Genomic DNA, 13,464 nt, shown 5'->3' with positions numbered 1-13,464 from the left:
CAAATTGACATAATCTGCCTCTCTGAACATCAAGTGACCACTGGTATAGGTATGTTAGACATTTCAGGATTTAAGCTAGCTTCCTACTTCTGCAGAGTAGATATGGATGGAGGAGGAGTTCCCACATTTATTAAAAATTGCCATAAATTCAAGAACATTGACATTAATAAATTCTGTTTAGAGCAGCATCTAGAAGCATGTGCAACAGAAGTAGAGTTCCATAACAGATCCTATATAATAGTAACTATTTACTGAGCACCTGCAGGAAATTATAATCTATTCATAAATCATCTAGAAGCTCTTTTGGGTTATTTAACAGTAAGAAACAAAGAATTTTGATTGCTGGTGACTTTAATACAGATTTTCTAATTCAATCTTCCAGTAAACATTTACTGCACTTAGTAATGTTGTCTTTCAATCTAACTCACACTGTAAACTTTCCAACTAGGATCACTAAATCCTCAAGGACAGCCATTGATAACATTTTTATAGACAAATCAAAGGAACAAAATCATATCATAAAACCTGTAATAAATGGACTACCAGATCATGACATGCAGCTCCTTGTTTTAAATGAAATTCTAAGCAGATTATCAAGACTGCTAAATCTGAGTACAGGAGAGTATTCAATCAACAAAAAATTGAGTGTTTTAGAAAACTGCTCAAAGATATGAACTGGAAAGATGTTTATAGTGCTCATGACATGAATGAAAAATATAACACATTCACGAACAATGTCAGTACCATGTTTGAAAACTGTTTTCCTCTAAAAGTTACTCAAATTAAACAGAAGTCTATAATAAAACCATGGATCACACAAGGAGTAAAGATTTCCTGTAAGACAAGAAGGAAAATGTATCTGTCTACCAAGAGTAGCTCAATGCTGATGATTTAGCTAAATACAAGGGATACTGTAAAATATTTAAAAACTTCATTCAGACATCTAAACAAATGCACTACGAGAAGAAGATAGCAATGTCAGGGAACAAAATAAAAACAATATGGGATATAGTGAAAGAGGAGACTGGTAGAACCAGAAAGGAACAGGAGCAAATAGCACTAAGGGTAGATGACACATTAGTAACCGATGGGCATAGTGTGGCAGATCTACTTAACAAGTACTTTGTATCCGTTACTGATAGAATTGGATTGCCAGGATCAGTAAATAATGCCCTTGAATATCTGAAACTAGCCTTTACAAGTAGCTTCAGGTACATGAATATGTCACTCACTTCACCAAAAGAAATAACTTCCACAATAAAATCTTTAAAAACAAAGCATTCTGGTGGTTACGATGAAATATCAACAAAGTTAATTAAGACATGTTCTTGTGAGTTTAGTAGAATTCTAAGTTACTTGTATAACCAATCAATTATAACTGGGACATTTCCTGACTGGCTGAAATATGCAGATGTTAAGCCTCTATTCAAGAAAGGAGATAAAGAGATGCCATCAAACTACAGACCGATTTCACTTTTGCTAGCATTCTCAAAAATTTTAGAAAAAGTAATGTACAAGCACCTTCTCAAGCATCTGACCACAAATAACATATTATCAAGAACACAGTTTGGAATTCTGAAGGGTTCTGATATCGAAAAGGCTATTTACACCTACAGTGAAAATGTACTTAATTCAGTAAATAACAAGTTACAAGCAGCAGGTATTTTCTGTGATTTTTCAAAGGCATTCGATTGTGTAAACCACAACATCGTTTTAAATAAATTAGAATTCTATGGTGTAACGGGCAGTGCTGCAAAATGGTTCAAGTCATACCTCGCTAACAGGAAACAAAGGGTGTCAGTGCAAGGGACTAGTGAATTAAGTCATCAGTCATCATCAGAATGGGAAGAAATTACATGTGGTGTCCCACAAGGATCCATTTTAAGGCCATTGCTTTTTCTTGTGTACATTAATGATCTCTCATCAGTTACACTGCCAGAAGCAGTTTGCAGATGACACAAGTATTGCAATAAATAGTATGTCGAGTGTATCTCTAAAAAAAAAATATGCCATTGATATTTTCATGGATATTAATAAATGGTTTCAAGCCAACTCACTGACATTAAACTTCGAAAAGACTCACTATATGCAATTCAGAACCTGTAAGAGGTTTCCACCCAGCATATGCATAAAGTACGAAGAAGAGCAGATAGAAGAGGTTGACAGTCTTAAATTCCTGGGATTACAACTTGATAATAAATTCAGTTGGGAGGAGCACACCACAAAACTGCAGAAACGCCTTAACAATCTGTATTTGCAATTCGAGTGTTAGCAGACATAGGTGACATAAAAGTAAAAAAGCTTGCATACTTTGCCTACTTTCATTCCATAATGTCATATCGTATAATATTTTGGGGTAACTCTTCAAGTCAAACTTAAGTTTTCAGAGTCCAAAAGCGTGTAATACGTATTATTTGTGGAGTAAACTCAGGGACGTCTTGTAGAAACCTCTTCAAAGAACTGGGTATACTAACTACTGCCTCTCAGTATATTTACTCCTTAATGAAATTTGTCCTAAATAATATATCTCTTTTTCCAACAAACAGCTCAGTTCATACATACAATACCAGAAGCAAAATGATCTGCACAAGGACTTAAAAGCACTTACTTTAGTTCAAAAAGGGGTCCACTACTCAGGAACACTCATCTTCAATAATTTGACAGCAAACATAAAAAATTTAGTTACAAATAAAGATCAGTTTGAAAGGAGCCTGAAAGACTTACTAGTTGCCAACTCCTTCTACTCCATTGACGAATTTTTTGATAGAAACAAATGATGAGTTGTATATATTCATACTATTAGTATTGTTATTTCAGCTAAAAAAAAGTGGCATGTTCCACATCCACGAGGATCTCCTCAACGCGGATCTATGGAACGAAAAACTAATCTAATGTAATCTTTATGCTTACAAACACCCTTTTAGGAATCACTTTCCAAATCAAATTGTTTACGCTCTCATTAGGATTCTGCGTCTTTCCGTGTAGACATTTGTGTAACAATTTTGGCTGTGCTAAGTCATGAAAAATTGGTTTTATTGCATTTATCACAGCTGCTGGCAAACCACGTTTCTGATCATAGTCCTTTTTTGCATTATATTTGCACCAGGAATCTTTTGGGCACAGGCTGTGTTGAGGGTATTCATTGGAAGAGGCAGTATGAAGGAACAATGCCCACACTGCTTTTCGCATGTCACTAACATTACTAGTATTTTGCCTTATAGCATACCCATAGTATCTCTGCAGACGTTCAATCACCTCATCAGTAAGCCTGTCTCTCCCTCCTATTGTCTTTCTATCATTGAGCTTACTTGAACCCAAAGTTTGTTTGAGCCTTCGAAGCCGAAGGCTTTTGCACATGCCCAATGCATTCCAACTTTTAACTACAAATTCAGTTCCATATGGTTTCAGTTCCTCTATAGTCTTGAAACCTTTAGAGTCACCATCCCCAAGGTAATATTTGTACCTAACGTTGTATCTGGGAACTGTACGTTCAAAAATTTTTTTCACTCCATCCATTTCCATTGCTGCACTCACAGGTTCCACTGTGCTTTCCTTTGATTTTATTTATGCACCTACAATGTTTTGATAATATTGCAACATCTATCACTTTTGTACTACCACCACAAGTAGTAGTTACAGCCCCATTCAGGGATTTATGACCCCTCTTTTTCCAGGAACCATCTAATGCCACTACCAAATGCCTAGAACCACCGTTCATTTCTACAGATTCCTCCACTGCTTCCTTCATGGTTTTCAAAGCCACATCTTAAACAGAGGATCCTACCAGTTCACAGTAGTACCCAAATTTGCTGGTAGACGATGGCAAGTTCATAATACCACAAAACAGTTTCCCAGCAGCAGACCATTCTCCAATGGATCGAAGACCATACACAAATCGAACATTCACATCAAACACTCTAGATCGTCCATTTTCACCAAAGAGACTGGCACGTGAATTGTAGAAAGTCACTTGATACTTGCAACATGCATAGATTATCTTCATCTCACAAGCTAAACCAAAGTGCTTTGTTATCTCTAGCCCCACTCCTACACTCGAACACATTTTGCACAGAACACTTTCTTTCAGCACAGAAGATAATTATCCAATATTCAGAACTTTGTTTATATCATCACTGTCACTAACATATTCACGAAATCTGTCACTTCCACCAGTCAACTTCTTGCTAGAAGATGTCACAGGTCTATGGCCGGCCATGTGTTGCTTAGCAGAAGAACGCACTGTTTCAGTAATTGTAGTATCGCAGCTTGGTATTAGTGTTAATTTTCTTTTCCCTACGTTCTTCCTCTTCTTATATACACGGTTACTAAAACGTGGCATCGCAACCAGAACAACGCTTTACACGAGAAGTATAATGCTACCAACAACAGGCTCAACACTGAACTAATTCGAGACGGTAAACAGCAAAGAGACAATGTTCCGTCCTCTTAGCGCTTCGTTTGTCACAAAAAACAATGTAGCCAACCCTTGCACACTCGCAGTATGCGTAATATAAGGCGCTGTATGCGTAACAGGCCGAGAAAATCCCAAGCAGTTCGCCAGGAAGTCACGAGAGAGTGTTAGATGCATTCAGCGGCCGCCCATTTCCTCAGCAGGCGTGGGGGGGAAATGGTAATAACTCCACTTCTAGGGCGAGCAGAACAATAATTCAAAGTTTACAGTAAAGAGGAATGTTCCAATTGATTTTCGGTAGCAAAAAAAATCGTAATTTTTTGGATTTTACTACCTCCGGCTCCCCTTCAGAAGGAAGAAACGTTAGCACCACATGAGCAAGACCTCGAAGGAGCGGTTCAAGTCCACGGCGTTCCTCCCATATGTTGGCAACATTTCGTCGAAATTAGGTACAATCCTAAAGAGCCATTATTTCAAAGTAATTTTTAGGCCACCTACAACGACCTGTGCTCTTATCGGTTCGGTAAAGATGATCTGGGATTGTGGAGGGCTGTAATCTACAGAATACCTCGTGTGGCAAAGCCTGCATTGGTCAGACAACAGGCACTGTATAGGAAAGATGCATTAAACGTGACCGCCAAACTCGCCTTTCGCAGTCTAGTAAGTCATCCATAGCCGAGCATTGTATCTCCACAGAATTATCCTACCACGGAAATCTTGGCCTCGACGAGGTCCTTCTGGGATTCATTTATTAAGGAACCGTGGAAATATGTTTGGCAGAAAACCTTATTGAACGTGACAGCGAGGCATCGGACCCTGAAGGAAACATTTTACGATTAACGACACGTCTAGAGAGAGTTAATTTTATTAATTTGACAGCTGGATTTTAACTTCGCAACCCTGCACTCCGACAGAGAGCGCATATGTAGTACAATCGTTGTACACCATTACGCACGAGTCTGCGCTCCATAGATGGAGCAATGTAAGAAAAAGTCACGAAACTCGTCAGAGGTCCCTAGTGTAGCTGCTGCCTTCGCCCTTGCGTCTGCGCGCCAATTTCTAGTATAAAGTTAGCGAAGTGGACTAGCAATCTGCAATGCTAAACACTCATCTGAAGATGGCTAAATGGTTGTCGGCCGAAATATCGTGGCAAGAAGGCGACGTCATCCGACTGCAGTCTCTAAACTTCAATGAATGCAAGCAAGCTATGTGTTAGTCAATTTGCGCATCACAAATCCTTCCACGATGCCCTTTCCTATTCTAAATTCCTCTTATTTAAGGCACATTACAGACACAGATTATGAATTTATATCAGAATTATTCGTACTTTATCGATGTTATCGGCACCAGTGGTTCTTTGAAGTCGACACGAAAGTGCTGTGCCACCACCATTTCACTTTTTGTCATAAAATCACTTAAGAAGACATGGCCAAATTTTCTGTTCGCAGCTTTTATTCCATATACTTGTACTAACGTAGTTTTTTTTAAAAAAAATGTTGTGCAGCTCTCTACCTTTCCGAACAAAAATTAAGCAATTAACATCTGGCTGAAAGAATTGTAGACAGATAGTGTGCAGCATGTAATACAGGATGCTAAAGTTTCAGTGTACATAAACAACTATATTCAGTTCTCTACAAAAAATGAATAGACTCATGCCAATAATTGTTGTAGCACAACACCATGGATCAGTAAATATGGTAGAATGCTCCTAAATTTTGGATGTACATACTGATGAAAACTTGAACTTGAAGAAGCATACTCCTTAGCTGCTTAAAAAATTAAGTTCTGCCATTTTTTCCTTTTCGTATAAGTGCTAGTCTTGCAAATAAACGAATCTACGCCTGCCATATTTAGCATATTTTCACTCAATGACGTCTTATGGAATAATTAACTGGGTAGCTCGTCACGTAAAAAGAAAGTATTGATTGCGTATAGCGAGCAGTAAGAATAATACGAGGAGTTCGTCCGCGGTCGTCATGTAGATGCCTCTTCAAAGAGTTAGCATTTTAATTGCGCTATCATAATGCATAAATTCGCTAATTAAAGTCGTCATAAACAATAAATCACAATTGAAGGAGAAAATGATGTCCACACCTATAATACTACACCAAAAATTCCCGCCTTTTAGAGCTGTTAATGGCTCAGAAAGGGGTTCAGTATACAGCGACAAATCTTTTTGATACTTTAACGAACGTATGTCTCACAGCAAGTTTTCAATCCAACCTAAAATAATTTCTCCTGGACAACTCCTTCTATTACATGCATGAATTTTTATTTGAAAACTGACAGCCTGTATAAAAAAAAATTTATATGTACATGTATGAGTGGGACTAAATGACGATTTGTTCATTAATGTTAAAATTATTCAAGTAGCTCTATACATTGAGTATATTGCAAATTGATTCGTTCCACATCATTTTGGTAAAAGATACATTTCAAATGATCTATGGAACATGTAACTAACAAGATAACTCTCTAACTAACTAACCAACCATTTGACGAAGTGAGCAGCTTCCTCAGATTATTTGATGAAGGTTTTGATGTTTATAGGAAAGTGTCGTCATGGGTACCTGAAAAAGAACCAAGAATTAGCCAAACAACCACGTAAAAGGAATGAGTCAAACAACAATTACACTGATCTAGTATATGTGGATAAAAGCAACATGAAGCACATAAATAACATAAAAATCGCACATTATTCGGGAGAAGCATAATTAATAATACGCTGGACTCTGTCAAATTCTTTATATTGGTACGGGTAATGATACTAATAAATATGAAGCGAAACGAAAAAAAGGCATACAATCAGCTGTAGGAAGGGTAACTGAGGAAGATTTATTGGAAGAATTCTGGAAATCATAGCGTATATGCAAAAAGAAATCACATAGAATTCTGCATAGTGATCATTTCATGAGTACTTAACGAACGTTTAAGATCCTCACAAAAATGGCTAAGTTGAAACGTCAAAGGAACTTTGAGACGTGGTGCTGTGGTTGTAATCATCGAGTGTGATCCATATCAAAGTAACCTTCCATAAAGATGAATCACGGAAATAGAGATAGCTCCAAATCTTATGAGTGGAACTGTTCAAAACCTTATCGGAGTGAAGAAGAAACACACCGTAAGTGTAATACCACAGTTAAGGTACACAATATACATGTCAGTTAATTAAGACAAGGAGACTGCGCCTAGTAGCAAAAGAAGACATGTGATACTGACCTTTATGAGCTAAACAGTAAGTAAATGACAGTCAGTGTGTGTGTGTGTGTGTGTGTGTGTGAATGTGCGTGAAGTATTTCAGGAAGTAGTTCAGCTCGTAGACAGGGCGAACTCGTTCTCCTCCACAAAATTTCGGTGGTCGTTCTGGGATATCTTTGAGTATTTTAGTATAATGTAGTCATCTTTGGTGATTCGTTACAGGGTAACTGGAGTTCGTATTATTTCTTATCCACACTAATTTTTGTATTTGTATTGTACTAAAAATATCTGAAGAACAATGCAAATGTCGACGGTGTACACTGTGTATCTTTTTTCGGAATTAATTTGTTCTAACTGCTCAAGGGTGCATACTGTTGACAACAGTAATGCCCTCCTTACGCTTCGCCCTCAATCTTCCATTCAATGTTGCTCAGTTCTCTCTCGTGTTTGTTTCTACAGCAGTGTTTGTTCTATTGAGACACAGCTGTACGGATAAGTTTACTGTTGAAAATTTGGCAGGTATGTAGTTTGGTATGGAAGATCGACACAACGACTCTATGTTGAGCTGTTCCCGCAGCGACGGTAACCATAGTGCTGGCTTTTGCATGAGGGTTGTTGCATTACTGTGTGTTTCGTGTACTTTTTGGCGATTAGTTATCACTACACTACAAAATTATCAAATCTGATAACAATAGCAAGGGAATGCGTATCATTCGTGGAACAAAACAATCCCAACAATCAAACAGGAATACTCAATCGTCTAACAGAAGATAGGAAAATACAGATCCAGAGTACGAGGACAACGTCAAAAGCACACTCCATCACAAATATGCATCAACGGTTCTTGCTGAGGTGCTAGAAAGGTTTCCGTGACACTTCCTGACATTACGCCTGCAAATTCGGCAACACATCACACATTCAAGCATCGCGGGTTGCCTTCTTGGCAAGCAACCACTTCTCACCGAAAAGCAGATTTCCTGGTGTTCGACTGAGCGCCCCTGGCAGCGCCGCCAGAGGTCGCGGTCACGGGAACCTACTTACTTCCGCGATCCACGTGACCGAAAATAGATCGCAAGATATCTAGCCGCTGGATAGTACTTAGGTCGGCGCACAGCCGTCCGTCGCCAAGCATCATGCGCAGAGCGGCTATCGAGCGGAGCAGACGTGCTACGGAGCTCGCCGACTATCGTACTTGATGCCTTAGGGGCCTCTCCTCTGGAGAGCGGATTTCAACAAAAATGTCTTCGTGCTGCTCTGGATTGAAGTGTGTTGAGCTCTAACAGGGCTGCAATTCGAGATCGCAGCGTTACCGCTCGCCGGTGTTCTGGCGGGCGTGGAGGGTTCGGGTGGTAGTTGCGGTGTTGAGGTGTTCGGTTGGCGCTGTTTCTGCCGCGCCCATTTCCTTTCTTGTCGCCGCGAGGCATTCTCCTCGCTCCTCCCAAGCGGTAGGGCATTTGCAAGCCAGAGGCCGCTGCACTGCACGGTGACCCGCGTTTGCTGAGATATAGGACTGGCTCTACTATTTAATTATGGAGCTGGGAACTAAGCATCAACCAGTGTCCTTTGGGGCACCACAAAAACTGCTCCGACGACTACTAGTATGGCTACGACGAATAATTTGAGGGAATCATCATCATTAGTCCGTCGCGGCACTTAAATGAGTACCCGCAACCAAAGTAAGGCAGCGCAAAAAATCTGTAAACAAAGGTTTGTGTCGGCATGAGAGGATAGCGGGTCAGACACAGACACGGACGAGGACAAATTGTACATAGCCAATCCGGGAAGGGAATCGGAAGGGGAAAACGAGACATAAAGACAGGAGGCGATAGCCAACGAGCCGAGGGAGAGAGGGAGAGAGAGAGAGAGAGAGAGGAAAGAACAAGAGGTAATTGCAAATATGTCGACTGAAAATGCGTTTCCTGTCACGGAAGGCGAGAGCCAAATGCAAGCTTCAGACGAAAGAAGGAGAGAGTTCTGCCTGTGATTGCATAGGTTATGCAAGGCGTTTCAGCTCTCGTAAGAGAAATGTGCGGAGGCGAAAAAGGCAAGTTCGGTGTACGAGTCAAAACTACAAAAATACAGGGAGAATCGAACGACGAAAATAAATTCGAAATTCGTAAAAAAAAGAAACTGAATAAGTTCTACACATACTCTATACAAGGCAAGCAGGCTTTGAAGGTAGCTCTGAAACATCTTCCGAGTGACGCGGAACCGGAGGATGTCAAGCAGGAACCCATAGGCGAAGGCCTCGAAGTGTCAAAAGTACACCAGTTTTAGAAGCCAGGGGAAGCAATAGGAGGCCGCAAGAAGGAGCCGAACTCCTTGGCGGTGATAGAAAATAGTGAGGATGTGAAAAGAGTTTTTGGTCTTCGCTGCACGCTAAGCCTTAAGATAACAGAAGAAAAATACAACAAGCCTGAAGGTCCAGGTTAGTGCCATCGCTGCCAGAGATCCAACCATACTAGCAAAATCTGCGAACTACAGCCAACGTGCGTGAAACGCGCATGAGCCGCACCTGAGGAGTCTCTGCAGCCTCGGGAGACACAAAACCCAGTGTGCGCAAAATGTTAAGGGGCTCCATCCAGCAAGTTACCGCGGTTGCGAATTTTACCAAAGATTAACTGAAAACCGTAGGCAAAGCAAACCTACCACTGCAGCCCCAGTTGTCTCTGACAACCAAACTCGACAGCAAGAAAAGTTTAGGTACCAGCCACGGCAATTCCTGGGCCTGATCCCAGCAGAGAACGCGTGGGCGGTCCCCTCCGCTACCAAAGGCGAAGTACCCCCCCCCCCCCCACGTCCCCACCCCCTCCCCCCACAGCGGCGCTTCAAGCGAGCGCGTCCCCACCACCAGACCGTCCAGAAGTCACAGAGGCAAGCACGCCGAATGCCGGACATTTGCCACCCCGGACATTTGCCACACTTGCCCCTTCGGCAGGTAGACTGTGTAGCGATCCCTCAAGTAAGGGACGCCCTTCCTCCTACTTCTTCCGTCCGCTTTTAAACCGCCGTCTCCACGTCTTACTAGATACAACCAGTACGTAAGGGACCTTCTTCGACATCTTGGCGAAATACAGAGTTTGTTTTCCGAAATGGAAATATTTATAACTTTTGGGAAACGAAACCAATACCGGCGATTATGTCAGTATGTAATTAGTTCTGCCAAATATTGATCCATCTGTCTGTACGGTAGCTTCCTTTCACGCTTACTGATTGCGATACAAACAGTCCATCGCCATGGGAGCAACAAGAAAGGAGCGATGTTAAGAGAATGCGAATGTACACTAATCATTTCTTTTTGATCACTGCATTTGCGCCTAATTTAATTACTACAACTGCACGCCCAAAAGACAACAAGGAAAGAAGAAATGGGTATGTGAATGTTTGAAAGGAAGAAGTACATACTCCATATTAACTTATTCTCTAAAATCCGATAGACCCTGCGCCGAAACGTTAGTTAATAAGGTGTAGCGGGACAATGTTCAAAACATGACTGAAAATACGTTCACTAAATAGAGATAAGAACACCTATGATTGACATGTCATCTAAAGTCGACGTACAATTTTAAAATGTTAGAAATAAGGAAATGAAGTACCAGAATGCTATCTATGCTTGTAACGTACGTCGTTGTTCTGCATTGTTTAGCTCTTGTATTTAAAGGGTCACAGAGAAAGCACCCTAGGTTTTGGAGGGAAAAGCCGCAATTGTATTAATCTGCACAACAGAAACAAGAAGCACAACTTAAGGAAAAATAATGTAATGTGTGTTCCAGCTCACAAGCGACATTGAAGCAGATAGTTCTGTGACTTAGTATGTATGGGCAGAGGTTAGATTCGACAACCGGAATAAATTAATAACTGGCTCCTTTTACCGACCCCCGGTCTCTGATGAAACAGTTGCTGAACAGTTCAAAGAAAACTTGAGTCTCATTGGTACCCTACTCATACAATTATAGTTGGCAGTGACTTCAATCTACCTTCCGTATGTTGACAAAAATACATTTTCAGACCCTATTGTAGATAGAAAACAACTTCCGTAATTGTTATAAATTGTTTTTATTATTTTGAACAATTAGTTCACGAGGCCATTCAGATTGTAAATCGTTACGAAAACACACTTGGCCTCTTAGCCACAAATATTCTTGAGCATCACGACGGATAGAGGGATTAATGAACACAATCGTAGCGAGGCTCAATTCCGTAACAAAGATTCACCAAAACTAAACGCGAAATATATCTGTTTATAAAATCAGCTAAAAATTTGGTTGACGTCTTTCTAAGAGACAGTCTCCAATCCTTCCAAACTATGTAAGTGAAGACCATATGTGGCCTAAGAAATAATATCAACAGCACTCGAGAGATTCATACCAAATAGGTTAATAAGATACGGAGCCGATCTCCCGTGGTACACAAAACACGACAGAAAGCTGCAGGAGCACCGAAAAAGGCAAGTATAATTTAGATTGGCGAAGTTTTACTGAGGCTCGAAATTTGGTGCGGATTTCAATGCGAGATCCATTTAATAGTTTCCGCAAAGAAACTCTCTATAGAGATGTGCCAGAAAATCCAAAGAGATTCTGGTCCTATGTTAAGTAAACCAGCGGAAAGGCTCAGTAAGTACCTTTACTGCGACGGTAATGTTACTGATGACAGTGCCACTAAAGTGGAGTTACTGAATGCAGTTCCAGGGGTCGGGTGGCGGGTGAGGAGGAGGAGGGGGAGACAAGGGACGCAACCCTCGGAGCAGCTAAAATCGTGGCAGCTGTCCGCACACCAGCACGCCACCACTGCCGCATCCACTATCAGCCCAGCCGACTGCAGTTACCAAAGTAGCGGCGCCCTCACCACCAGCTCCTCCGGTGAAGCAGCCAGCTGCGCCTGCCACACAAGATAGAACCGCTCCCCACAACCCGCACCAGAGGCACCTCAGGCGACACGAAGCACTTGCGGCGACCTATTTAGTTCGCTGAAAGAATTAAGGGAAATAAAAGCGCTGTTTGCGGGACTGAACCTGAGCACACTTGTGTAAAAAGGTAAAGAAACGCCGGCAAAGGTGCGAGCGGAAACAGATAGATTTTCCAAGTTGATGATAGTAGTAAAAGCAGCTATGACGTTATTTGCCGATGGACCTTAACAGAAGAAGATCCTTTCGAATTTTAAACTGGAATGCCCATCGCATGACAAATAAAATCCTGCGCCTACAGTCCTGTTTTGACCGGCACGCCATAGATGTCGCCTGCATCACGGAGACGGATCTATCGCCGACCGACCGATTTAAGGTGCGCAATTACTCGGTCCACAGGGTCGGTCGACAAAATCGCCTAGGCACAGGAGTCGTGGTCCTTGTGAGGCAGAGGATATGCCACTGAACAATCGACATACCGAACTTGGTCATGGTCGAGGCGGCTGGGATAGAAGCAAAATTAGGCAACTATTATTTAAAGTAATATCGGTCTATAAACCCCCACGACCAACCATAAACGGCAGGGGCATTCAGGCCTTGTTCGACAACGACGAGCGAGTCATAGTAGCGGGGCTCAAATGGTTCTGAGCACTATGGGACTTAACTTCTAAGATCATCAGTCCCCTAGAAATTAGAACTACTTAAACCTAACTAATCTAAGGACATCACACACATCCATGCCCGGGGCAGGTTTCGAACATAGTAGCGAGGGACATGAACTCCAAGGATGGGGAATGGGACTGTGCCACCGACAACGGCCGTCGCCGGAGATTGAGGCGCTTTATCGAGAGCGATCCCTTTGTCTAGAGGTAATCGCTCCCGACGCCTCACATCCCATTCAAAACCCAGCATAGGCCAGTTCTCCTGGATATCTTCCTGTATAAGGGCCTGC

General features: G+C 41.5%; 1 protein-coding gene across 6 annotated transcripts in view; it reads right to left on the bottom strand.

The window, feature by feature from the left end:
- Positions 1-13,464, bottom strand: part of LOC126355206 (rho-related BTB domain-containing protein 1) — a 1,271,465-nt gene that overhangs the window by 973,126 nt on the left and 284,875 nt on the right. For 3 of the 6 annotated variants that reach the window (XM_050005446.1, XM_050005447.1, XM_050005450.1), the window contains one exon: positions 6,904-6,981. The exons of the other annotated variants lie outside the window; for them this stretch is intronic. The gene's annotated coding sequence lies outside the window, so the exon portion shown is untranslated. The remainder of the gene's footprint in view (positions 1-6,903; positions 6,982-13,464) is intronic. 6 annotated transcript variants of the gene reach the window in all.

This window comes from Schistocerca gregaria, chromosome 3 (assembly GCF_023897955.1).
Source record: "Schistocerca gregaria isolate iqSchGreg1 chromosome 3, iqSchGreg1.2, whole genome shotgun sequence".
NCBI classification, from domain to species: Eukaryota; Metazoa; Arthropoda; class Insecta; order Orthoptera; family Acrididae; genus Schistocerca; species Schistocerca gregaria.
Note: the sequence above shows the minus strand (reverse complement) of the source record. Positions and strands in the feature narration are given on the sequence as shown.